The 27,849-nt window shown below is 33.4% G+C and overlaps 1 pseudogene; it reads right to left on the bottom strand.

Moving 5' to 3' along the window:
• Window positions 1-205: 205 nt before the first annotated feature.
• LOC148254947 (uncharacterized) lies at window positions 206-27,849 on the bottom strand (annotated as a pseudogene).

Genomic DNA, 27,849 nt, shown 5'->3' with positions numbered 1-27,849 from the left:
TTCTAAATTTTGTCCACACACTTGGACAAAATTAATGATCTTCTTTATTTTCTTTGACTTTTAAAATAATTTATATGCGCTAAGTTCTTATTTTACATCTTTGTACAAAGCCTTGAAATGTATGTTTTAGCTTCTTGGCTTGAAATTTTGTGATTGGACCAGCTCGCATTGTAATATCTTCTTCATGCTTCTCTTTAATGCTTTTTCAACCCATGTCCGGATCATTCCCTCCTTCAAAAGAATTTGTCCTCGAATCTGCATTTATATCAAATGGAGAAAGATCAGAAACGTTAAAAGTAGCGGACTTAGAATAGTCATCAGGGAGATCAATTTGATAAGCATTATCATTGATTTTCTCCAACACTTGAAATGGTCCATTGCCTCTTGGATCCAACTTTGACTTCATTTGTTTTGGAAACCTTTCGTTTTGCATATGTACCAAACCCAATCGTCAGGTTCAAGTATAAGTTGTTTTCACCCTTTATTAGCCCTTTGCGCATAAACTTGGTTCTTCTTTTTAATCTGCTCACATGTTTTCTCATGGATAGCTTTAACCATTTCAGCCTTCATCTTACCATCTAAACTAAAAATTTCACTTAAAGGTAATATTAAATCCAAAACAGTTAATGGATAAAAACCATACACAATTTTAAAAGGTGAAAAACCTGTAAAAGAATGAATAGTACGATTATATGCAAACTCAATGAACGGCAAACAATCTTCCCAAGTTTTCAAATTCTTACCAATAATAGCACGCAGCAAAGTTTCGAAAGTTCGATTGACAACTTTAGTTTGACCATCAGTTTGTGGATGACTAGTAGAATATAAAAGTTTAGTTCCTAACTTACTCCACAAAGTTTTCCAAAAATGATTCAAGAATTTAACTTCACGATAAGAGATAATAGTCTTAGGTACACCATGTAACCTTACTACTTCTCTAAAGAACATATCAGCAATGTTTGTTGCATCATCGGTTTTGTGACATGCAATGAAATGTGCCATTTTACTAAACCTATCAACTACCACAAATATACTATCTTTACCTCTTCTAGTTTTACGCAAACTTAATACAAAATCCATAGAAATGTCAGTCTAGGGTTGAGTAGGAACTGGTAATGGAGTGTGTAAACCAAGGGGTTTGGAGTTAGATTTAACCTGTATACATGCAATACAAGATGAACAAAGTTTCTCAACATCCCTACGCATGTTTGGCCAAGAAAATGCTCAGTCAGAATGTCCAAAATTTTATGCACACCAAAATAACCCATTAATCCCCCACTATGAGACTCACAAACAAACAATTCACGCAATGAACATGTACGCACACACAATTGTCTTCCACGAAATAAAAATCCCTCATGCCTATAAAACTTATCAAATTTAGCATGTTCATAAGCAGTATAAATATTACAAAAATCAGAATCAGTAGCATACATATCTTTGAGTTGCTCAAATCCTAACAACTTAGAACTAAGTGTTGAAATTAAAACGTACCTTCTAGATAATGCATATGCCACCACATTGTCTCTTTGTTGCTTGTAATGAATCACATAAGGAAAAGTCTCAATGAACACTATCCACTTTGCATGTCTTTCATTCAGCTTCCCTTTTCCCTTCAAATTCTTGAGGGACTCATCATGATCAGTATGAATCACAAATTCTTTTGGAAGTAGGTAACGCTGCCACACTTGCAGTGCACAAACTAAAGCAAATAACTCCTTGTCATAAGTAGAATAGTTCAATGGTGATTCATTTAACTTTTCACTGAAGTATGCAATTGGACGTTTATTCTGCATCAAAAGAGCTCCAAAACCTATTCCAGAAGCATCACATTCAATTTTAAAAGTTTTAGAAAAATCAGGTAAATAAAGAACAGGTGTAGAACACAATTTATCCTTCAAAGTTTTGAATGCATGCTCTTGCTCCTCTCCCCATTTGAATCCAACCTCTTTTTTAACCACTGTAGTTAAAGGAGCAGCAATAGTTGAGAAATCTTTCATAAATCTTCTATAAAAACTAGCCAGCCTGTGAAAACTCCTCACATCAGACACACTCCTAGGTGTTGGCCATTCTTATATAGTTTTCACTTTGTCACTATCAACCTTAACTCCTTTTGCACTAACAATAAACCCTAAAAACACAACTTGATCAAGACAAAAAGTACACTTCTGTAAATTAGCAAACAATTGTTCTTTTCTTAAAACTTCTAGAATAGTTCTAACATGCACAAGATGATCATCCAAAGACTTCATATAAATCAGAATATCATCAAAGTAAACCACAACAAATTTTCTAAGAAATTCATGCTAGACATGATTCATTAACCTCATGAATGTATTAGGTGCATTAGTGAAACCAAATGGCATAACCATCCACTCATACAAACCGTATTTAGTTTTGAATGCAGTCTTCCATTCATCACCTGGTTTCATGCGAATTTAGTGATATTCACTTTTCAGATCAATCTTTGTAAAAATACATGCACCATGCAATTCATCTAATACGTCATCTAATCTAGGAATAGGATGACAATACTTTACAGTGATTTTATTGACTGCATGACAGTCAACACACATCCTCCATGATTCATCTTTCTTAGGAACTAGCAACACAGGAACTGCACATGGACTCATGCTCTCCCTTACATACTCTTTTGCTAAGAGTTCATCTACTTACCTTTGGAGTTCTTTTGTTTCATCTGGATTACTCCTCTATGTTGGTCTATTAGGAATTGCAGAACTAGGGATGAAATCAATTTGATGTTCATTAACCCTTATAGGTGGTAATCCATTTGGCATATCATCTGGAAACACATCTTCAAACTCTTGCAATAAAGAAACAAACATACTAAGCAGATTTGGTTTAAGGTTAGTTTTAGAGAAATAAAATTCTCTAAACCGAAGCACTATCAAAGCTTTCTTACTTGCATAAGCACTCCTTAATTCCCTTTCCTTTGAATACAAACCTAGTTTGTTTTCACTCTTTTCTTCTCTCATTATACTTTTCTCTCTTGTGCTTCCCTCTTTCTTTTTCTCACTAGTGCAATCACTCACCAATGGGCTACCCGAATTCCCATTACAAGCTTTTATCATTTTCATTTGATCCTTATATACTTCTGAAGGAGATAATGGCACAAGTGTGAAATCTCTGTCATTCAAAGTAAGTAAGTACCTATTTGTGTACCCATCATATTTCTCCACAACAACAAATGACTAGTTACATGGGTGCTGTATCACATAATACTTCATCAATATATCTCTCAATGGAGAATGGAATTATAACTTGCTTAATCACCTTTATTTCTCCACAATCATTTAACCTTTGCAGCTTGTAGGGTCTTGGACTCCAGTGATGCAAACAAGGCAAAAAACACTCAAGATACTCAAAGAGCATCCAAATGTGACTTGGAGCAAATTTCAAATGATGTGAACACAAATAGAGTTCCAAACCTAAAAAGTTTTAGCGGGCCAGTAACAAGATCAAAGGCAAAAAAACTTAAAGAGTTACTCCAAGTTTTCACCCAAAAATATGTGGATGATGGGCTGGCCAATTGTGAAAAGTTCAAATATGAGCTTTTTGAACAGCCCAAATTCGTAACTTTAATTGGGTTAGGCAATGAAACCAAATGATGCGGAACCTCAAGACCCTTGCTTGAACCTTATAACTCTTCAATCGGTCTAGAACAGAATTTAGATTACAAGTAAAAAGAAATCAAATTTGTTTAATCACCCAAATGGTAGAAATTAAATAGAACTCAAGAAAGATAAATGATATCCCTTCAACCCAATCCAAATAAGCACCAAGAACAATTGAAATACGAAATCAAAATTGAAATACAAGTGATAACAATTGTATTCCAAATCAACACCTTGTGTATAAAGTAAAAAGAAAGCCAAAACGCTCTCAACTCAATTCTGAAATATTTGATTACAACTCTTGATATTCACAAAGAAGAGTTCCTTTGGTTTTTATAGCCATAGAAATCAATGATAAGTTACAACACAAAATCTACAATTGTAACTCCCACAATAACTAGGCTAATTATGTAATAATTACAATTGTAACTCCAACAATAACTAGGCTAATTATAGGAATGTAATTGTTATGTAATTCCTTGTAACTCCAATCTTCTTAACCAAGACCACTAATTATTTGTGGCACCATATAGTTATGGGATCATTCTTGTAATAACACTAAGACAAAACTTAAGCCCAAATGAATTACACTTGACTATATGGGCTTACTTAACTCAAACTAAAATAAAACCATTCAAAATACTTAAAACAACTCAACTAATCCAACCAATACACAAGGCTTATTCACCTATTACCAATAAGACTCAAACAAGCCCAAATTATCCCAAATCATTTAAACCCAATTAAAATTACGAATTTGGGTTGTTCAAAAATCTCATATTTGAACTTTCCACAATTGGTCAGCCCATCATCCACATGTTTTTGAGTGAAAACTTGGAGCAACTCTATAAGCTTCTTTGCCTTTGATCTTGTTACTAGTCCGCAGAAACTTTCCAGGTTTGGAACTCTATTTGTGTTTACGTCATTTGAAATTTGCTCCAAGTCACCTTTTGATGCTCTTTGAGTATTTTGAGTGTTTTTTGCCTTGTTTGCATCATTGCCCCTCCCCTCAAAAGGATTCTTCCTTGAATTAATTCCTTCTTGAAAGCGCATCAGCTACTACATTTTCTTTTCCTTGCTTATATTGGATCACATGTGGGACGGACTCTATGAATTCCACACATTTTGCATGTCGTTTATTAAGCTTGCCTTGTCCTTTCAAATGCCTCAAAGATTTATGATCGGTGTGAATCACAAATTCTTTTGGTAACAAATAATGTTATCATGTCTCTAATGCTCTTACCAAAGCATAAAACTCCTTGTCATAGGTGAAGTAATTCAATTGTGCACTATTGAGCTTCTCACTGAAGTAAGCAATAAATATTTTATCTTGACTAAGAACAGCACATATCCCAAGCCCAGAGGATGACATTCAATTTCGAAAATTGAATCAAAATTAGGCAATCTTAATAAAGATGCATTACATAACTTTTCTTTCAATAAAGAAAACACATATTCTTGTTCTTTTCCCCAAATAAACCCCTTATCTTTTTTCATGATTTCAGTTAAAGGGGCAACAACGATGCTAAAATATTTTACAAATCTCTTACAGAAACTTGCCAAACCATGAAAACTACGCACCTCACTTACACTTTTAGGTGTCGGTCACTCTTGAATAGCCTTTACCTTTTCACTATCTACCTCGATTCCTTTTGCACTCACAATATATCCTAAGAAAATGATGCAATCAATGCAAAATGTACATTTCTTCATGTTAGCATACAGTTGAATTTTGCGCAATGTGTCAAGCATTTGCCTAAAATGCATGACATGCTCATCAATAGATTTGCTATACACAAGAATGTCATCGAAGTAGACAACCACAAACTTTCCAATAAATTCATGTAAAAGATGGTTCATTAAATGCATGAAAGTACTTAGCGTATTAGTTAAGCCAAATGGCATAACCAACCACTCATATAACCCTTGTTTTGTTTTAAAAGTAGTTTTCCATTCATCTCCTAATTTCATTCTTATTAGGGGATAACCACTTGTAAGATTAATTTTAGAAAATACACAAGCACCATGCAACTCATCTAACATATCATCAAGTCGAGGTATTTGGTGTCGATATTTTATCGTTATTTTGTTGAAGGCTCTACAATCAACACACATATGCCAACTACCATTTTTTGGGAACTAATAAGATGGGCACTGCGCATGGGCTTAATCTTTCTCGAATGTGCTCTTTTGTAAGAGCTCCTCCACTTGCCTTTGAAGCTCTTTGGTCTCCTCAAGATTGTTTCTATAGGCTGGTCTATTGTGTATGGTAGCCTCGGGAATAAAGTCAATTTGATGCTCAATCCCTCTCAAAGGTGTTAAACCTTGAGGTAGATCATCAGGAAAGACATCATTAAATTCCTGCAAAACTTCAACCACAACACTTGGTAGAGAAAGGTCAAGTTCGTTAGTGGAGAAACAAGCTTCCTTGTACATGAGTACAATCATTGGCATGTTAGAAAATAAAACTTTTCTCACATCTCTCATTTTAGCATAAAAGCTCATTTTCTTTTCCTCATTCTTTTCTATGGTCGAATGCACCTCTCTTTCTTTTTCTTTTTGATCTTCATTTTTCTACTCTAATTTTATCTCACTCTCTTTTCTTTTCTCTTTTCCTTTTCTCTTTTCTTTTTCTTTTCTTTTTCTCTCAGCTTCTCTTTGTGCAAGTTCGTCATGGGACTTTTCAAGTTACATTTGGTCTTTAAAAACTTGTTTAGGGGTTAAAGGAAGAAGAGTATACTTTTTGCCCTCTTCTTCTACCATGTACCTATTGAGATACCCATCATGCATCACTCTCCTATCCCATTGTCATGGTCTACCCAACAAAATGTGACTAGCTTACATAGGAACTACATCACATGTCACCTTATCACTATACTTCCCAATAGTAAAAGGCACCCTCGTTTATTAACTCTCACCTCCCCACTATTGTTAAGCCATTGCAGTTTATAAGGTTTAGGATGTTTTGTAGTTTCCAAACCTAGTTTATCGACAAATAAGGTACTAGCCACATTTACACAACTACCCCCATCAATAATCATGCTACACAATTTTTCATTCACTAGACATCTAGAATGAAAAATGTTCTCTCTTTGCAACTTAACCCCCTCATCATCATTCTTTACTTGCGTATTCAAAGCATGCCTAGAAACCAATAATCTGCCTTCTATAGGCGTTTTCCCATCACTACAATCCTCCAGAGGCATTTCATCCTCCACATCACTCTCATCATCTGTTTCAACACCATCACCACGCATCACCATTACCCTTTTATTTGGACAATGAGATGCAATATGATCAAAACCTAAGCATCTAAAACACTTGATATCTCTATTCCTAGGAGTTTTGGAGTTAGAATACCTTTATTTTTATTATTATTAGCATATTTTGGCATGGTTTTATCATCTCTTTTGAATTTGACAGCCTTGTTATCTCCCCTCCAATTCGGCCTCCACTTGAAATTTTTGGCCGAATAAGTGTTGGCTTGCCTGCCTTCTGTTCCCCTTTCGCTTTAATTGTCTTTCAATCTTTATAGCCATGTGCACCATATCATCAATCTCCACATAATGTTGAACAATGTTGGTGATGCAAACAAGGCAAAAAACACTCAAGATACTCAAAGAGCATCAAAAGGTGACTTGGAGCAAATATCAAATGATGTAAACACAAACAAAGTTCTAAACCTGAAAAGTTTTAGCAAACCAATAACACGATCAAAGGCAAAGAAGCTTAAAGAGTTGCTCCAAGTTTTCACTCAAAAACATGTGGATGATGGGCTGGCCAATTGTGGAAAGTTCAAATATGAGCTTTTTGAACATCTCAAATTCGTAACTTTAATTGGATTTAAGTGATTGGGGATAATTTGGGCTTGTTTGAGCCTTATTGGTAATGGGTGAAAAAGGCTTGTGTATGGCCGGGATTAGTTGAGGTGTTTTAAGTATTTTGCATTGTTTTATTTTAGTTTGAGTTAATTAAGCCCATATAGTCAAGTATAACTTATTTTGGGCCTAAGTCTTGTCTTAGTATTATTACAAGAAAGAGGCTATAACTATATGGTGCCACAAACAATTAGTGGTGTTTGTTAAGAAGATTGGAGTTACAAGAAATTACATAGCAATTACATGCTTATAATTAACCTAGTTATTGTTGGAGTTACAATTGTAATTATCACATAATTAGCCTAGTTATTGTGGGAGGTACAATTGTCGTTATTATCTTGTAACTTATCATTGATTTCTTTGGCTATAATACCAAAGGAACTCTTCTTTGTGGACATCAAGAGTTGTAATCAAATATTTCAGAATTGAGTTGAGAGTGTTTTAGATTTCTTTTCACTTTATGCACAAGGTATTGATTTGGAATACAATTGTTATCACCCGTATTTCAATTTTGATTTCCTATTTCAATTGTTCTTGGTGCTTGTTTAGATTGGGTTCAAAAGATATCATTTATCTTTCTTGAGTTCTATTTAACTTCTACCATTTGGGTGATTGAAAAAATTGTATCCCTTTTTACTAGTGATCTAAATTCCGTTCTAGACCGATTGAAGAGTTCTAAGGTTCAAGCAAGGGTCTTGGGGCTCCGCATCATTTGGCTATGTCTTTGTTAAGGCCATTTAAGAATCTTGCCATAGTAGCTTCCCTATCCTCTTCAATATTAGCCCTTATCACGGCTATCTCCATATCTTTGTAGTAGTCTTCTACACTCTTGTTCCTTTGTATAAAGCCTAGCAATTTTTTATGTAAGTCCTTATAGTAGTGAGTGGGAACAAAGTGTTTTCTCATGATAGCCTTCATCTCGGCCCAAGTGGAAATAGGTCTCTCTCTATTTCTCCTTTTACTTGTGATGAGTTGATCCCACCACATAATGGCATACTCTCCAAACTCCACGGCCGCAAGCTTTATCTTTTTCTCCTCCGAATAGTTGTGGCACTCAAAAATAAGCTCTACCTTGTGCTCCCATTCAAGATAAGCATTCGGATCATTCTTGCCAAGAAATTATAGGATTTTCATTTTGATGCTTCCAATGTTTTTATCAAGATGTTTTGACCCCTACCATAATTTCGACCTTCATTGACTAAAGTAGCTTGGTCATCAAATTCTTCCTCCACTTTCTCATCAAAATGTGGTGTTGGAAGTCTTCTTGCCCTTAGATTTGTTTGGGAAGCTTCCCCTCTCATGGAATTTAACTCACATTGTTGTTTCTCTAATTTCTCATTCATGTTGCCAATAGCTAGTTGAATCCTCTCAAATTGTTATTGCATTGCTTTGAGGATGAATTCTTGATCTTTTGATGTTCTTTCACTCCCTTGTGGCTCCATCTTCAAATCTAAAATTTAAATGACAAAAAAAAATAGATTGCAACCTCACAAATCACTCCCTCACGTGTTTACTCTCGTAGTATGGGCACTCGTGTTTCACTCAATTTTGGCTTTTACCCTCTTTTGAGCTCACACTCTCTTGCTTTTTACCACTCAAGAAATCTTTTATAACTTTATACAAAAGGGTCAATTCAAACAACAATTAATTATCACTATGTACTCAATTTTATTATCACTATGTATCTTGAGTGTTTTTAGCCTTGTTTGCATCAAAATGTTCTTCATGTTCATTCAAATCTCTAGAATATACAAGGATATCATCAAAGTACACAACAACAAATTTTTCAATGAAATCTTTCAAAACATGATTCATAAGTCTCATGAAAGTACTTGGTGCATTAGTTAAACTGAAAGGCATAACCAACCATTTATATAATCCATATTTTGTTTTGAAAGTAGTTTTCCATTCATCGCCCTCTTTTATTCGAATTTGCTGATAGCCACTTTTTAAAATAATTTTGCTAAAAATAGTAAAGCTATATATAATTCATCAATCATATCATCTAACCTAGAAATAGGATGACGATACTTTACCATAATGTTGTTAATCGCACAACAATCAACACATACACCAAGAACCATGTTTCTTTAACAACGGGAATAGTGCATGGACTCATGCTTTCTCTGACAAATCCCTTACCCAACAACTCCTCAACTTGCCTTTGAAGGTCCTTTGTCTCCTCGGAATTACTTCTATAGACTGGTTTGTTTGCAATTGAGGCACTGGGTATGAAATTGATTTGATGTTCAATACCTCTAATGGGTGGCAATCCATTGGTTATTTCCTCCGAAAAGACGTCTTCATATTCCTACAAAAGAGAAACAAAAACACTAGGCAAAGAAACATTAAGGTCGTTAGTGTTTAGATAAAGTTCCTTGTACATAAGCACAAGTATACTTTTCCTTGAAAACCAAGCTTCCTTAATATCACTCCTTTTTGCATACAAGCTCACTTATTTTTTTCACACATTTGAATTCTGCCTCTTTTGTCAAACTCACTTTCTTTTTCACTTCATTATTTTTTCCACTCTTTTCTTTCAAAAGCTCACTCTCGGATGTCTCACATTTGCTCACTCGTTTTCCCTCACTCTTGTTTTCTCTCTCACTTTGTATTCTTCTAAGCTCACCCTCATAAACTTCTTTTGGTGAAAGTGGTACAAGAGTAATTTTCTTTCCATCTTTCTCAAAAGTGTAGTGATTTGTGAAACCGTTATGTTCCTTCGATCAAATTGCCAAGGGCATCCCAATAAAAGATGACCAGCATGCATAGGCACTACATCGAATAAACAATTCATCCTTATACTTGCCTATTTTCAATGCCACAAGTACTTTGTCTCCCTTCTATCCCCGCAGTCATTGAGCCACTTAAATTTATAAGGATGTAGATGTTTTATAGTAGACAGCCCCAACTTCTCTACAAGAGTAGTACTAGCAACATTTGTCACACTACCACCATCAATTATCACATCAAGTACGCGATCCTTCACAAAACTTCTTGTATGAAACAAGTTCTTTTTGATTGCATTTGCCTTGTATTTGTATATTCAAAGCTCCTCTTGCTACAAGAACCCTTCCACTTTCTGCCATGGTAAATTCTTCATCTTCATCATCAATTACATCTTCATAGGATGGTATTTCTCCTTCATTCTCTTCTTCACTAGCCAAATAATACTCTCCATCTAGCATAAACATAGTTCTTTGATTTGGACAGTCCCGATTGTAATGACCTACACCTTGACACTTGAAACATTTAATATTTCTTGCATTCGTAGTAGAGTCAAGCTTACTCTTATCTTTGCCAGAACTGGATGCTTTAGGAACCTCTTTCGATTCTGCCTTAGGTTTGGATGACGAAGCCTTATCACCTTTCCTCTAATTTGATTTGAATGTTGAAGTGTTGGAAGAAAAATGACTTGCATTCCCTTTTTCTCTTCAATTACTTCTCAACCTTCAAAGCAAGGTGAAGCAAATCTTCTACCTCCATATAAGGCTGCAATTCGACCACATTAGAAATCTCCTCATTCAAACAGTTAAGAAATCTAGCCATTGTAGCCTCGCTATCTTCCTCAACATTTGCTCTAATCATGGCCACTTCAATTTCTTTGTAGTACTCCTCAACACTCTTGGAACCTTCTGTAAGATTTTGAAGTCGATTATACAACTCTCTATAGTAATAGCTTGGTACAAATCTTGTTCTCATGATGGACTTCAAATCTCTCAAATCTTCGATAGGCCTCTCCTTATTTCTTCTCCACTTCTTCTTTGTATCATCCCACCAAGTAATAGCATAATCTTCAAAAACAGCAACAACAGGTTGTAGTTTCTTGGATTCAGTGTAGTTATTGCAATCAAATACTAGTTCAATCTTCTTTTCCGAATCCAAGTAAGTTTCAAGATCCATTCTTCCATAAAAATGGAATCTTCAATTTAACACCACCAAAGTTGCTATTATTGTCGTTTCTTGCTCTTGGTTGCACCTCCTATTCTTCTTCATTATCACCACGTGATTCATCATCTTTGAAGTCATTACTCTCTTGAACTCTATTTGGAAATATTCTACCACGCATGGCTAGATTAGGAGCATTTGGTGGCTGCCCTTGTAACCGAAACTTTCTAGCCTCTCCATTCGATCAATAATCTCACCATATCTTCTATCTATAGCTTTTATCAGTTCCGTTAAGGCTTGGAACCTATCTATCTCGTTTTGTGGATTATTTGTTTGTCCACTCATCTTGTATTAAGCTGCAAAAAGAAGTTAGTGCAAAAGAATAGTTCCTCACTTCACTCCCTCACGTGTTTCACTCAAATAATGGTATCACTCAATTTCACTCGTTTTTAAATTTTAGCTTTTCTCTAGATGAACTCACACTCAGCCTCCACTCCAGTTCTCTAGTTAAGGTTCGTTGTAGAGAATCAAAGCTTATATAAATGTGTTGAATTATAATTAGGAATAGAATAAACCAAGTTGGAAGGAAATAAAAGATAATTTGAATGAAACTGAACCAAGGTAGATGGAAATGAAAGATGTTTCCGAATTCTTAGAAAGAAATACAACTTAAAAGTAATTTTAGTCTAGGAAAGCAAACAGAATTTTTGTTTTAACTCCTATTCGAATCCTCTTTTTTTTAATCTCTCTTTTTTGCCTCTTGATATTCCTTTTTCTTTCATTTTTCTTTTCACATTCTTTTGATTTTTTTTTTGTTTCTTTTTTTTAATGTAACACAACATAAATAAACTTGAATGGACAAACTTTTTGGATGACAAACAGATCACAAGGAGTTGGAGAACAACAAATGATTAAAAATAACAACAGAAAACAAGTTGAAACGAATGGAACAATGAGAGGACACTAAACTGATACGCTTGATGCTAAACAATAAGAAATGGATATGGAGGATTAAAATTGAAACAAAGACTTGAAACAATGAAACAAAAGTAAAGAGATGAAACACAAAGAATATAACTTGATTTAGAGCCTAAGCTTACTCTGATACCAAACTGATACGAACCACGGGTATATTAACCGAGACCCAATATCTTTACACTTGGAAGCAACCCCTTGGAAAGCTAAATCAGATTTACCAAGTCCTTGATCCAATTCGATTCGTGAAAGAGAACTTTGGAATAAGTCTGCAACCCAAAGTCAACCCTTGAAGAACCTTTGAAAAAACTACTCACAAAGTATTTAGCTTGGCTCGTAGGAACCCTGATTCAAACAAGAATCATAACAAGAGAAAAATCTCTCTTAAGAAACTTTGCATTAAGTAAATTCATATATCAACTTGTCTGTCTTTACAAAAGAGAATACTACCTATAAGTTTTAAGACATCCAAGAGTCACAATTCTTCATATTACAGAGTAAATATTTCTATTTAATAAGAAAAGCAAAAGTTTAAATACAATAAATGAAGACAACTAGATCTAATATATTTAAGTCAGAATTTGTTCTGAAATTTCTGAGCTAATTATTTATCTGATGAGATCCGAATTTTAGTTTATTTCTGTTGCATTACATAAAAAAAAAAAAGAAACATAAAAAAATCAAAAGAAGGTGAAAATAAAAGTAAAAAAAAAAGAAACTAAAAAAAGAGGATTCAAAAAGGAGTTAAAACAAAAACTAAGATTGCTTTCCTAGATTAAAATTTCTTTTAAGTTGTATTTCTTTCTAAGAACTCTGGTTTATCTTTCATTTCCTTGGTTGAGTTTCATTAAGATTATCTTTTATTTCCTTCCAACTTGGTTTATTCTATTCCTCATTGTAATTCGACACTTTTGTATAAGCTTTGATTCTCTACAACGAATCTTAACAAGAGAATTGGAGTGGTAAAAGGCTGAGTGTGAGTTCATCTAGAGAAAAGCCAAAATTTAAACACATAGTGAAATTAAGTGATACAATTATTTGAGTGAAACACGTGAGAGAGTGAAGTGAGGAACTATTATTTTGCTTTACTAACTTTCTTTTGCAGCTTAATACAAGATGAGTGGACAAGCAAATAATCCACAAAACAAGAGAGATAGGTTCCAAGCCTTAACGGAACTGATGAAACCTATGGATAGAAGATATGGTGAGATTATTGATCGAATGGAGAGGCTAGAAGCTTCGGTTACAAGGGGCAGTAACCAAATGCTCCTAAATCCAGCCATGCGTGGTAGGAGATTTCTAAAGAGAGTTCAAGAGAGTGATGACTTTGAAGATAATGAATCACGCGGTGATAATGAAGAAGAAGAGGATGTGCAACGAAGAGTAAGAAAAAATAATAATAGCAATTTTGGTGGTGTTAAATTCAAGATTCCATCCTTTCATGGAAGAATCGATCCTGAAACTTACTTGGATTGGGAAAAGAAGATTGAACTAGTATTTGATTGCAATAACTACACTGAATCGAAGAAACTACAACTTGTCGTTGCTGTTTTTGAAGATTATGCTATTACTTGGCGGGATGATACGAAGAAGAAGCGGAGAAAAAATATGGAGAGGCTTATTGAAGAATAGAGAGATTTGAAGTGGAGTATTATAGAGAGTACCAAGCAAGTACTATAGAGAGTTGTACAATCGACTTCAAAATCTTACACAAGGTTCTAAGAGTGTTGAGGAGCACTACAAAGAAATGGAAGTGGCCATGATTAGAGCAAATGTCAAGGAAGATAGTGAGGCTACAATGACTAGATTTGTTAATGGTTTGAATAAGGAGATTTCTAATGTGGTTGAATTGCAGCCTTGTATGGAGCTAGAATATTTGTTTCACCTTGCTTTGAAGGTTGAGAAGCAACTGAAGAGAAAAGGTAACACAAGTCATTTTTCTTCCAACACTTCAACATGCAAATAAAATTGGAGGAAATGTGATAAGGCTTCGTCATCCAAGCCTAAGGCAGAATTGAAAGAGGTTCCTAAAGCACCCGTTTCTAGCAAAGATAAGAGTAAGCTTGACTCCACTACTAACGCAAGAAATATTAAATGTTTCTAGTGTCATTACAAGCAGGACTGTCCAAATCAAAGAACTATGTTTATGCTTGATGAAAAGTATTATTTGGCCAATGAATAAGAGAATCAAGGAGAAATAACATCCTATGAAGATGCAATTCATGATGAAGATGAAGAATTTACCATGACAGAAAGTGAAAGGGTTCTTGAACATACAAGTCCAACAAGACGAATGCGATCAAAAAGAGAACTTGTTTGATACTAGATGTCTTGTGAAGGATCACGTATGTGATGTGATAATTGATGGTGGCAGCATGACAAATGTTACTAGTACTACTCTTGTAGAGAAGTTGGGACTGTCTACTACAAAACATCTACATCCTTACAAATTGATGTGGCTCAATGATTGCGGGGATATAAGGGTGAGAAAACAAGTTCTTGTGGCATTCAAAATAGGAAAGTATAAAGATGAATTGTTATTCGATGTAGTGCCTATGCATGCTGGTCATCTTTTGTTGGGACGCCCTTGACAATTTGATCGAAGGGTGATGCATAACAGTTTCACAAATCACTACACTTTTAAGAAAGACAGAAAGAAAATTACTCCTATACCATTTTCACCAAAAGAAGTTTAGGAGGGCGAGCTTAGAAGAATACAAAGTGAGAGAAAATAAGAGTGAAGGAATAAGTGCGAGTAAAAATGGGAGACATCCAAGAGTGAGCTTTTAAAAGAAAAGAGTGGAAAAAATAATGAAGTGAAAAAGAAAGTGAGTTTGACAAAGAAAAGGGCAGAATTCAAATGAGTGTAAAAAGAAACAAGTGAGCTCGTATACAAAAAGGAGTGATATTAAGGAAGCTTGGTTTTCAAGGAATAGTATACTTTGCATATGTACAAGGAACTTTAGCTAAACACTAACGACCTTAATGTTTCTTTGCCTAGTGTGTTTGTTTTTCTTTTGCAGGAATATGAAGATGTCTTTCCGGAAGAGATAGCAAATGGATTGCCACCCATTAGAGGTATTGAGCATTAAATAAATTTCATACCTGGTGCCTCAATTCCAAACAAACCAGTCTATAGAAGTAATCCCGAGGAGACAAAGGAGCTTCAAAGGCAAGTTTAGGAGTTGTTGGACAAGGGATTTGTTAGAGAAAGTATGAATCCATGTGCTGTTCCAGTATTGTTGGTGCCTAAGAAAGATGGTTCTTGGCATATGTGTTGACTGCTACGCGATTAACAACATTACGGTAAAGTATTGTCATCTTATTCCTAGGTTAGGTGATATGCTTGATGAATTATATGGCTATACTATTTTAAGCAAAATTGATTTGAAAATTGGTTATCATCAAATTCGAATGAAAGAGGGCGATGAATGGAAAACTGCTTTCAAAACAAAATATAGATTATATGAATGGTTGGTTATGCCTTTCGGTTTAACTAATGCATCAAGTACTTTCCTGAAACTTATGAATCATGTTTTGAAAAATTTCATTGGAAAATTTGTTATTGTGCACTTGATGATATCTTTGTGTATTCAGAGATTTGAATGAACATGAAGAACATTTGAGGAGTGTTTTAGTTACCTTGAGAAAAGAGAGGTTGTATGGTAATTTCAAGAAGTGTTTTTTTGTTTAGATCGAATTGTGTTTTTAGGTTCTATTGTGAATAAGCAAGGTGTTGAAGTTGATGAAGATAAGAAGGTTAATGCTATTAAGAGCTGGCCTATTCCTAAATTGATAAGTGAGGGAAGAAGTTTTCATAGTTTGGCTAGTTTTTATAGGCGATTCGTTAAAGACTTTAGCTCCATTGGTGCACCACTTACGGAAGTAATAAAAAAAAATTGTGTTTTCAAGTGCGATAAGTATAAAGTGTGAGCATTTAATTTGTTAAAAGATAAGCTTTGTTCAGCACCTTTTTTTTGACTAACTTTGCTAATTCTTTTGAAATTGAGTGTGATGCTTCAGGTGTTGGTGTTGGGGCTATTCTTATGCAAGGAAAAAGACCAATTGCCTACTTTAGTGAAAAGCTCCATGGTGCTTCATTGAACTAGTCTACCTATGACAAGGAACTTTATGCTTTGGTTCGCGCTTTGGATAATTGGCAGCATTACCTAAGGCTCAAAGAATTTGTCACTCAAACTAATCATCAAACGTTAAAGTTCTTAAAGGGGCAAGGTAAGTTGAATAAGAGGCATGTTAAATGGGTTGAGTTTATTGAAACATTTCCTTATGTGATTAAGTACAAGCAAGGTAAAGAGAATGTTGTGGCAGATGCACTTTCAAGAAGGTATGATTTACTCAATGCTTTAAGTGAACATGTTAAATCTCTTTACGAAAATGATTCTGATTTTTCTAACATTTTTAAGGCATGTGAGAAAGTTACATTCGGTAAGTTCTATAGAATGGATAAGTAATTTAAAGAGAATAAGTTGTGCATCCTATTTATTCTATGTAAACGTTGCTTGTTAAAGATCTCATGGGGGAGGTTTAATGGGACATTTTGATATTTTAAAAACTTTAGATACTTTAAAGGAACATTTCTATTGGCCTAATATGAGGAGAAATGTGCAAAGAATTTGTGATAGATGTGTTGGGTGCAAACAAGCAAAATCTAAAGTTTTGAATCAAGGATTGTATACACCTTTACCTTTTTCTAGTGAATCTTGGATTGATATTTTAATGGAATGTTTTGGGTTTGTCTAGATCAAGGAAAGGAAAAGATTCAATTTTTGTAACGGATGATAGATTTTCAAAGTTGATATCTCTATTCCTAGGAGTTTGGGAGTTAGAAATACCTTTATTTTTATTATTATTAGCATCTTTTGGCTTGGTTTTGTCATTTCTTTTGAATTTGACAGCCTTGTTATCTCCCCTCCAATTCGGCCTCCAATTAGAATTTTGGGCCGAATAAGTGTTGGCTTGCCTTCTGTTCCCCTTTCGCTTTAATTGTCTTTCAATCTTTATAGCCATGTGCACCATATCATCAATCTCTACATAATGTTAAAGCTCTACAATGTTGGTGATGCAAATAAGGCTAAAAATACTCAAGATACTCAAAGAGCATCAAAAGGTGACTTGGAGCAAATTGTAAATAATGTAAACACAAATAGAGTTCCAAACTTGAAAAATTTCAGGGGGCTAGTAAAAAGATCAAAGGCAAAGAAGCTTAAAGAATTGCTCCAAGTTTTCACTCAAAAACATGTGGATGATGGGCTGGCCAATTATGGAAAGTTCAAATATGAGCTTTTTGAACAACTTAAATTCGTAACTTTAATTGGATTTAAGTGATTGGGGATAATTTGGGCTTGTTTGAGCCTTATTGGTAATGGATGAAAAAGCCTTCTGTATGGCCTTGATAAGTTGAGGTGTTTAAGTATTTTGGATTGTTTTATTTTAGTTTGAGTTAATTAAGCCCATATAGTCAAGTGTAACTTATTTTGGGCCTAAGTCTTATCTTAGTATTATTACAAGAAAGAGCCTATAACTATATGATGCCACAAACAATTAGTGGTGTTTGTTAAGAAGATTGGAGTTACAAGGAATTACATAACAATTATATACTTATAATTAACCTAGTTATTGTTGGAGTTACAATTGTAATTATCACATAATTAGCATAATTATTGTGAGAGTTACAATTGTAGTTATTGTCTTGTAACTTATCATTGATTTCTTTGGCTATAATTCCAAAAGAACTCTTCTTTAGGGACATCAAGAGTTGTAATCAAATATTTCAGAATTGAGTTGAGAGTGTTTTGGCTTTCTTTTCACTTTATGCACAAGGTGTTGATTTGGAATACAATTGTTATCACTTGTATTTAAATTTTGATTTCCTATTTCAATTGTTCTTGGTGCTTGTTTGGATTGGGTTCAAGGGATATCATTTATCTTTCTTGGATTTTATTTAACTTCTACCATTTGGGTGATTGAACAAATTTTATTCTTTTTTACTTGTGATCTAAATTCCGTTCTAGACCGATTGAAGAGTTCTAAGGTTCAAGCAAGGGTCTTAGGGCTCTGCATCATTTAGCTACGTCTTTGTTAAGGCCATTTAAGAACCTTGCCATAGTAGCTTCCCTATCCTCTTCAATATTAGCCCTTATCATGGCTATCTCCATCTCTTTGTAGTAGTCTTCTACACTCTTGTTCCTTTGTATAAATCCTTGTAATTTTTTATGTAAGTCCCTATAGTAGTGAGTGGGAACAAAGCGCTTTCTCATGATAGCCTTCATTTCGGCCCAAGTGGAAATAGGTCTCTCTCCATTTCTCTTTTTACTTGTGATGAGTTGATCCCACCACACAATGGCATACTCTCCAAACTCCACAGCTGCAAGCTTTATCTTTTTCTCCTCCGAATAATTGTGGCACTCAAAAATAAGCTCCACCTTGTGCTCCCATTCAAGATAAGCATTCGGATCATTCTTGCCAAGAAACGATGGGATTTTCATTTCGATGCTTCCAATGTTTTTATCAAGATCTTTCGACCCCTACCATAATTTCAACCTTCATTGACTAAAGTAGCTTGGTCATCAAATTCTTCCTCCACTTCCTCATCAAAATGTGGTGTTGGAAGTCTTCTTGCCCTTGGATTGGTTTGGGAAGCTTCCCCTCTCATGGAATTTAACTCACGTTGTTGTTTCTCTAGTTTCTCATTCATGTTGCCAATAGCTAGTTGAATCCTCTCAAATTGTTGTTGCATTGCTTTGAGGATGAATTCTTGATCTTTTGATGTTCTTTCACTCCCTTGTGGCTCCATCTTCAAATCTAAAATTTTAATGACAAAAAAAATAGATTGCAACCTCACAAATCACTCCCTCACGTGTTTACTCTCGTAGTATGGGCACTCGTGTTTCACTCAATTTTGGCTTTTACCCTCTTTTGAGCTCACACTCTATTGCTTTTTACCACTTAAGAAATCTTTTATAACTTTATACAAAAGGGTCAATTCAAACAATAATTAATTATCACTATGTACTCAATTTTAATTAGAGATAACAAAGAATTCCTGAAGAAACAAGATACACGAATTCAATTCTAGAAGCAAACTAGAATAATTTAAACAATAGAGAGCACACACTTGATATAGAAATAAGTGTATGATGATTTTTATGTCAATTAAGCAACAACGAATCAATAATATTACCTCAAGATGTAGTAAGAAGCAAATGGGCAAAAATATTAAATGAAAACTAAAGATGTAAAAAAATAGTGAATCTGGAATTTAATGCATGAAACTTGTAATTCTCCAATAGAACCACAAATTATCAGCCAAAATACTCAAATTAAGTGAAACAAACAGTTTTGGATGAAAACAAACTCAATTGAGGTGAGTTGTTTCCAAACAGCCCTAAAAATTATACAAAGAATCTTAACCAAACAAACAGCTTTGAAATGAGTTTCCTTTTTAAATTTTAAATGTATTTGAATGTTATATGAGATAAATAAAAGGAAAATAACAACAAGTGTTTCAATTACACAAGGTGTAATTGGTTGAAGTGTGTTTTGCACAATTAAGCAAATTAGACTAACTAATTTTTCTTTTTTTGCTGAATACAAAGTTATCTCTTTTTTATTTTAGCAAGAAATAATGAAAATAAAGACAACAAAATAAGAATAGAATAATTTATTTGGTGATCCTGTCTCTGATACCAAATGATGCAGAACCCCAAGACCCTTGCTTGAATCTTAGAACTCTTCAATCGGTCTATAACAGAATTTAAATTATAATTAAAAAGGAAACAAATTTGTTCAATCACCCAAATAGTAAAAGTTAAATAGAACCTAAGAAAGATAAATGATATCTCTTTAATCCAATTCAAACAAGCACCAAGAACAATTGAAATACAAGTGATAACAATTGTATTCCAAATCAACACCTTGTGCATAAAGTGAAAAGAAAGCCAAAATGCTCTTAACTCAATTTTGAAGTATTTGATTACAACTCTTGATGTCCACAAAGAAGGGTTCCTTTGGTTTTTATAGCAAAAGAAATCAATGATAAGTTACAACACAATAACTATAATTATAACTCCCACAATAACAAGGCTAATTATGTAATAATTACAATTGTAACTCCAACAATAACTAGGCTAATTATAAGCATGTAATTGTTATGTAACTCCTTGTAACTCTAATTTTCTTAACCAACACCACTAATTATTTGTGGCACCATATAGTTATGGGCTCATTCTTATAATAGTAAGACAAGACTTAAGCCCAAATGAGTTACACTTGACTATATGGGCTTACTTAACTTAAACTAAAATAAAACAATGCAAAATACTTAAAACAACTCAACTAATACATCCCATACACAAGGCTTATTCACTCATTACCAATAAGACTCAAACAAGCCCAAATTATCCCAAATCATTTAAATCCAATTAAAGTTACAAATTTGGGCTGTTCAAAAAGCTCATATTTGAACTTTCCACAATTGGTCAGCCCATCATCCACATGTTTTTGAGTTAAAACTTGGAGCAACTCTTTAAGTTTCTTTATCTTTGATCTTGTTATTGGTCCGCTGAATAAAGTTAATAAAGTTAAGATTTAGATATTTATTCATGAATCTATAACTTATATTTTTGTTGTATTGAGAGAATTTATCATAAATCTATTAAATTTGTTTATAAAATTTGACACTTATCATAATATTTTTATAATATTTCTTACTATAATTTATTTGTTAATATTTTTTATTTACAAATATTAGATTTTTTTATTTTTTAATTAAAAAAAATTTAACATAAATATATTATATTTAAATGCTTTGACAAACAATTCAAAAGGATAATTTTATTAATTAATTAAATTAAAAACTTAATAATATTAAAAATAAACTTTTGAAATAAATAAAAAACGTCGGGAACTATATTATAACGAATTAATTTAACTGGTTAATAATAAATAGTTAATAACATTAAAAATATGTCAAATATTGTTATTAATTTAATCCATTATTTAAAGTTATTTTTTTAATTGTGTTTTGAAATTTTCAAATATGACATAACAATTTGAAATATATTTTAATAATAAATGAAAAAAAAATAAACTTTTAAAATGAATAAAAAAATGTTGACCATATTGGAACGAAAAAAATAATTAGAATAAAATTGTAACAAGTACAAAATTTTTAAAACTACTTTAATAATTTATTTAATATAATAGTACCATTAACATATATTTAGACATGCATATATATAATGTTATATAATTAAACATTATAAAATAAACTAAATATGTGGAGTAAGATGTTTCATTACTTGTTATACAAAATATTATAAATCCATTTGATTAAGTGAAGTTAATTGCAAATCTTGGATGCAGAATACACATGACGGATCAAAGGCTGTTGCCACCTTTTATGTTTTCTACCTTTTACTCATTGTTCAAGTCTCAAGTATTGTACATCATGTACAACCAGGGAACACTGCCCTCCGAAAGGTAAAGAAACAATAGAAAAGCTCTAGGAAATGGATGTGCATTGCCATAATCATCCTTCCTCTAATTGTTGCGATAATTGTTGTTAGTGTTCTCAAACTGTGACTAACAACAAGGGTGCGTAGCAAGCTTTTCCACTTCTTATGTAAAAATGCATGGATTCTGCACTGACATGTTTTTAGACTTTTCTCGTAAATAGTTGATTATTTAAGGTCTTTGTTTCAAACCCAGTTTTCTTCATATCTATTATTCTATAACGAAGTTGATGTATCATTTTAACTGAATATATATCCTTAGTAAATTCTTTAACATTGGGTGTGTGGTATACTTAGGAGAAAAAGGACTAACAATTCAAGAATATATTTAACATATGTTTTTATTTTATTCAACTGATAATAGATACGTTTACTTTTGAAAATTGTAGACAATTTTTACAAAATCAACATAAAGCCATGTGAAATTTTGAAAACAAAAATAAGATTATCTTTACTGTTACGATTGAAATTTTTTTTATAAATTTAACCACCAGATGAACAACTCTTTACTACCTAAAAATTCAAACCCATCCACTATTATGTTTAAGAAATGTAAATGGAGGAGCATCTTTATGTATCACAAATAAGAATAATTTTTTGTTCCTGAACAAAAGAAATTTTTCACTGATTGGTTGAAGAATTCAAAATTTAATAGGTGAATTCACTTATTCTGAACTTAGGGGAATTCACTTATTCTGAACTCAAGATCCATAACATAATACTAGCAATTCATTTTCATAGATAAATAATTCTATTTCCTAAATTACAAAAAGAAATTGCCATCCTTTTTCATCAATGTTGCATTTAAAACAAATTTTTACTAAAAATAAAAGTTTGTAGTTCAGAGATAAGAATAATAAATATGTCCAGAGCGTAAATGGTCATGGGCAACCAGTTGTAAACATGACAATCCAACATTCTAACTCTTTGTTTCCTCAATATGAAAAATCATCAACAAAAACCTCGTTGTGAAATCACCTTTTACTCTTACTGCATAAACATTTCTCTATTATTCTCATGGTCGAAATATATGGTGTATATACACAATTTATTATCTGTAACTCATAATTCCTTAAATTTAACTAGAAAGAATAAATTTTAATGCTTCCCTAAAAACCCTATGCTGCACTAGATAGGCAGAAAAGGGGCCCCCACACAAAAGAAGAAAATGTTTTCTTTCTAGAACAAAATTACTAGGAGTTGACTGGCTTCACAATAAATAAAAATAGGAAGTAGCATTATCCACATCCAATTTTAGTCATTAGGATCCTAATGTGATATTTGAGAGCTCCGAATCCATGTTAGAATAGGAGTCCTAAATTGAATGGGAAGCTCGCGAGAGTTGGAGCGGCTAAAAGAAAATTACCCATGAAGTTGCGGGTATGTAGGCGAGAAAACCTGCACCTGAAGAAAGGCCAGTATGCTCGCACAGCAGAATTTCTGCGTGCGCGCAACTGGCTGTCTTCACGTGCACAAGGGAAACTCCTGCGCTGCTAGTGTGCACGCATACACCGTGCATGTTAAAGGCATATGCTGCATGTGACAACACATATTTTCAAGAAAACTCACAAGTTCCCAACACCCTAATTATTAAAACATGCAATTTCAACTTCATTCCAAGGGAGTATGTAACAACATTATAACAAAGATTTTACTCCTCAACATTTGAGAAAATACAGAATCTAGAAAATATTTTGTAAAAATCACTATACTCACTAAACGAGATAAAATTTCAAGATTCAAAGGTATAGTTCACACTAATTATAGATGGTAAAATTCTCATACGCTTTGAGGCCTCGTCATCGTTCTAACTGGTCTTGAACTTGTTTTTGGATTTTCTATTTTTTAAAAGATAAAAGAGTGAACTACACATGCCCAGTAAGAAATATTTAACAAATTAACTTATAAACTGTACTTAGTACAAGTGGGCCTCCCCTACCATATCTTAGGTGAATCTTAACTATAATAATTTTTTAATTGTCTATCATTAGATATCTCTATCAAAATTTACTAAACACATTGATGTTCTTTTCATATGTTTATCTCAATTGTTGTTCACTTAAACTAGTCATCATAATAATTCATATTTTTACATTGATAAGTGAGATATGATGAACTGTTAATAATTTCTAAACCCAATCTCTATAATTCATGCTACCATTATTATTCACCTTTCATTCAGCTAGTTCGATAGTATTGGTTTCTAAAATTTTCAATTTAACTATCTAACTTTCATCTATTTCATCTATTTTCCTCACAAGTTGATACGAAACCCCAAGACCCTTGTTTGAACCTTAGAACTCTTCAATCGGTCTAGAACAGAATTTAGATAACAAGTAAAAAAGAATCAAATTTGTTCAATCACCCAAATAGTAGAAGTTAAATAGAAACCAAGAAAGATAAATGATATCCCTTGAACCTAATCCAAACAAGCACCAAGAACAATTGAAATAGGAAATCAAAATTGAAATATAAGTGTTAACAATTGTATTCCAAATCAACACCCTGTGTATAAAGTGAAAAGAAAGCCAAAACACTCTTAACTCAATTCTGAAATATTTGATTACAACTCTTGATGTCCACAAAGAAGAGTTCCTTTGGTATTAATAGCCAAAGAAATCAATGATAAGTTACAATACAATAACTACAATTGTAACTCCCACAATAACTAGGCTAATTATGTGATAATTACAATTGTAACTCCAACAATAACTAGGCTAATTATAGGCATGTAATTATTATGTCCTTGTAACTCCAATCTTCTTAACCAACACCACTAATTGTTTGTGATACCATATACTTCTGGGCTCATTCTTGTAATAACATTAAGACAAAACTTAAGCCCAAATGAGTTACACGTGACTATATGGACTTACTTAACTCAAACTAAAATAAAACAATTCAAAATACTTAAAACAATTCAACTAATCCAGCCAATACACAAGGCTTATTTACTCATTACTAATAAGACTCAAACAAGCCCAAATTATCCCAAATCATTTAAACCCAATTAAAGTTACGAATTTGGGCTGTTCAAAAAGCTCATATTTGAACTTTTCACAATTGGCCAGCCCATCATCCACATGTTTTTGAGTGAAAACTTGGAGCAACTCTTTAAGCTTTTTTGCTTTTGATCTTGTTACTAGTCCACTGAAACTTTTCAGGTTTGGAACTCTATTTGTGTTCACGTCATTTAAAATTTGCTCCAAGTCACCTTTTGATGCTCTTTGAGTATCTTGAGAGTTTTTAGCCTTGTTTGCATCATTCTCCCTCCCCTCAAAAGAATTCGTTCTCGAATCAATTTCAAAAGGGGATAAATCATATATGTTAAATGTAGCCGAAATACTATATTCACTTGGTAGGTCCACTTTGTAGGCATTTTAATTGATTTTGGCTATGATTTGAAATGGACCATCCCCACGAGCATCCAACTTAGATTTCCATTTTGATGGAAATTGTTCCTTGCGCAAATGAACCCACAACCAATCTTCTGGTTCAAATGAAATCTTGCACCTTCCTTTATTGACATGGGATGCTACTTGTTCATTTTTCTTTTCAATGTTCTGCCTTACTTTTTCATTAATTGCTTTAACCATTTGGGCTTTCTTATGTCCATCAAAATTAGAAATGTCACTTATAGGAATAGGCAACAAATCATGTGGAGTTAAGGGATTAAAACTATAGACAATTTCAAAAGGAGAAAACTCAGTAGAAGAATGTATACTCTGATTATAAGCAAATTTAACAAATGATAGCATATCTTCCCAAGTTTTAACATTCCTTCCAATTAAAGCACGTAATAATGTATCTATTTACTACTTCAGTTTGACTATCCATTTGTGGATATGAAGTAGTAGAAAATAAAAGTTTGGTCCCAAGTTTGGACCACAAAACTCGCCAAAAGTGGCTTAAAAATTTAACATCACCATCGGACACAATGGTTTTAGGAATGCCATGCATTTTAACAACTTCGCGAAAAAACAAATCCGCTATGTGTATGGCATCATTTGTTTTGTGACAGGTATAAAGTGTGATATTTTGGAAAAACGATCAACAACAACAAATATTGAGTCTCGGCCTTTTCTAGTCCTAGGCAAACCCAACAAAAAGTCCATGGAAATATAACCCAAGGATGTGTAGGAATGGGTAATGGCATATATAATCTGTGTGGTTGAACTCTAGATTGAGCTTGCCTACATGAGATGCACTGCGAACAAATTTTCTCAACATATTTGCGCATATTAGTCCAAAAGAAATGTTTATATAAAATGCTCAAAGTTTTATCAATCCCAAAATGTCTCATTAAACCACCACTATGTGCTTCACGAACAAGCAACTCCCTAATATAACTATTAGGCACACATAATTTTCCCTTTTTAAATAGAAAACCATCATGCCTATAAAAGTCTTGAAATACGGCATGTTCACAAGCCATATAAACATTTGAAAAATCACTTATGCATATATAATTCTTTGAAATGCTCAAATCCTAACAACTTTGTAGAAAGAATAGAGATATGACCGTACCTTTTTGAAAGTGCATCAGCTACCATATTTTTTTTCCTTGCTTATATTGGATCATATATGGGAAGAACTCTATGAATTCCACCCATTTTGCATGTCGTTTATTAAGCTTGCCTTGCCCTTTCCAATGCCTCAAAGATTCATGATCGGTGTAAACCATAAATTCTTTTAGTAACAAATAATGCTGCCATGTCTCTGATGCTCTTACCAAAGTATAAAACTCGTTGTCATAGGTGAAATAATTCAATTGCACACCATTAAGCTTCTCACTGAAGTAATCAATGGGTCTTTTATCCTGCATAAGAACAGCGCCTATCCCAAGCCAAAAGGCATCACATTCAATTTCAAAGGTTGAATCAAAATTAGGCAATCTTAATAAAGGCGCATTATATGACTTTTTTTTCAATAAGGAAAACGCATGTTTTTGTTCTTTTCCCCAAACAAACCTCTTATCTTTTTTCATGATTTCAGTTAAAGAGACAGCAACGGTGCTAAAATCTTTTACAGATCTCCTATAGAAACTTGCCAAATCATGAAAACTATGCACCTCACTTACACTTTTAGGTGTCGGCCACTCTTAAATAGCCTTTACCTTTTCACTATCTACCTCGATTCCTTTTGCACTCATGATATATCCTAAGAAAATGATGCGATCAATGTAAAATGTACATTTCTTCATGTTAGCATATAGTTGAAATTTGCGCAATGTGTCAAATACTTGCCTCAAATGCATGACATGCTCATTAATAGATTTGCTATACACAAGAATGTCATCTAAGTAGACAACCATAAACTTTCTAATAAATTCACGTAAAACATGGTTCATTAGACGCATGAAAGTACTTGACAAATTAGTTAAGCCAAATGGCATAACCAACCACTCATATAACCTTTGTTTTGTTTTAAAGCAATTTTCCATTCATCTCCTGGTTTCATTTTTATTTGGTGATAACCACTTTTAAGATCAATTTTAGAAAATACACAAGTACCATACAACTCATCTAACATATCATCAAGTTGAGGTATTGGGTGTCGATATTTTACTGTTATTTTGTTGACGGTTCTACAATCAACACACATACGCCAACTACCATCTTTTTTGGGTACTAATAAGACGAACACATCGCATTGGCTTAAATTTTCTCGAATGTGCCCCTTTTGTAAGAGCTCCTCCACTTGCCTTTGAAGTTCTTTGGTCTCCTCGGGATTGTTCCTAAAGGCTGGTCTATTTAGTATGGCAGCCCCGGGAATGAAGTCAATTTGATGCTCAATCCCTCTCACAGGTGATAAACTTTGAGGTAGATCATCGGGGAAGACATCACTAAATTTCTGCAAAACTTCAACCACAACACTTGGCAAAGAAGGGTCCAGTTTGTTAGTTAAGAAACAAGCTTCCTTGTACATGAGTACAATCAT

The sequence above is a fragment of the Carica papaya genome, chromosome 5 (assembly GCF_054855325.1).
Source record: "Carica papaya isolate Zhongbai chromosome 5, ASM5485532v1, whole genome shotgun sequence".
In the NCBI taxonomy this organism is placed as follows: Eukaryota; Viridiplantae; Streptophyta; class Magnoliopsida; order Brassicales; family Caricaceae; genus Carica; species Carica papaya.
The sequence above is the reverse complement of the archived record's forward strand: the minus strand, read 5'-3'. Positions and strand labels throughout refer to the sequence as shown.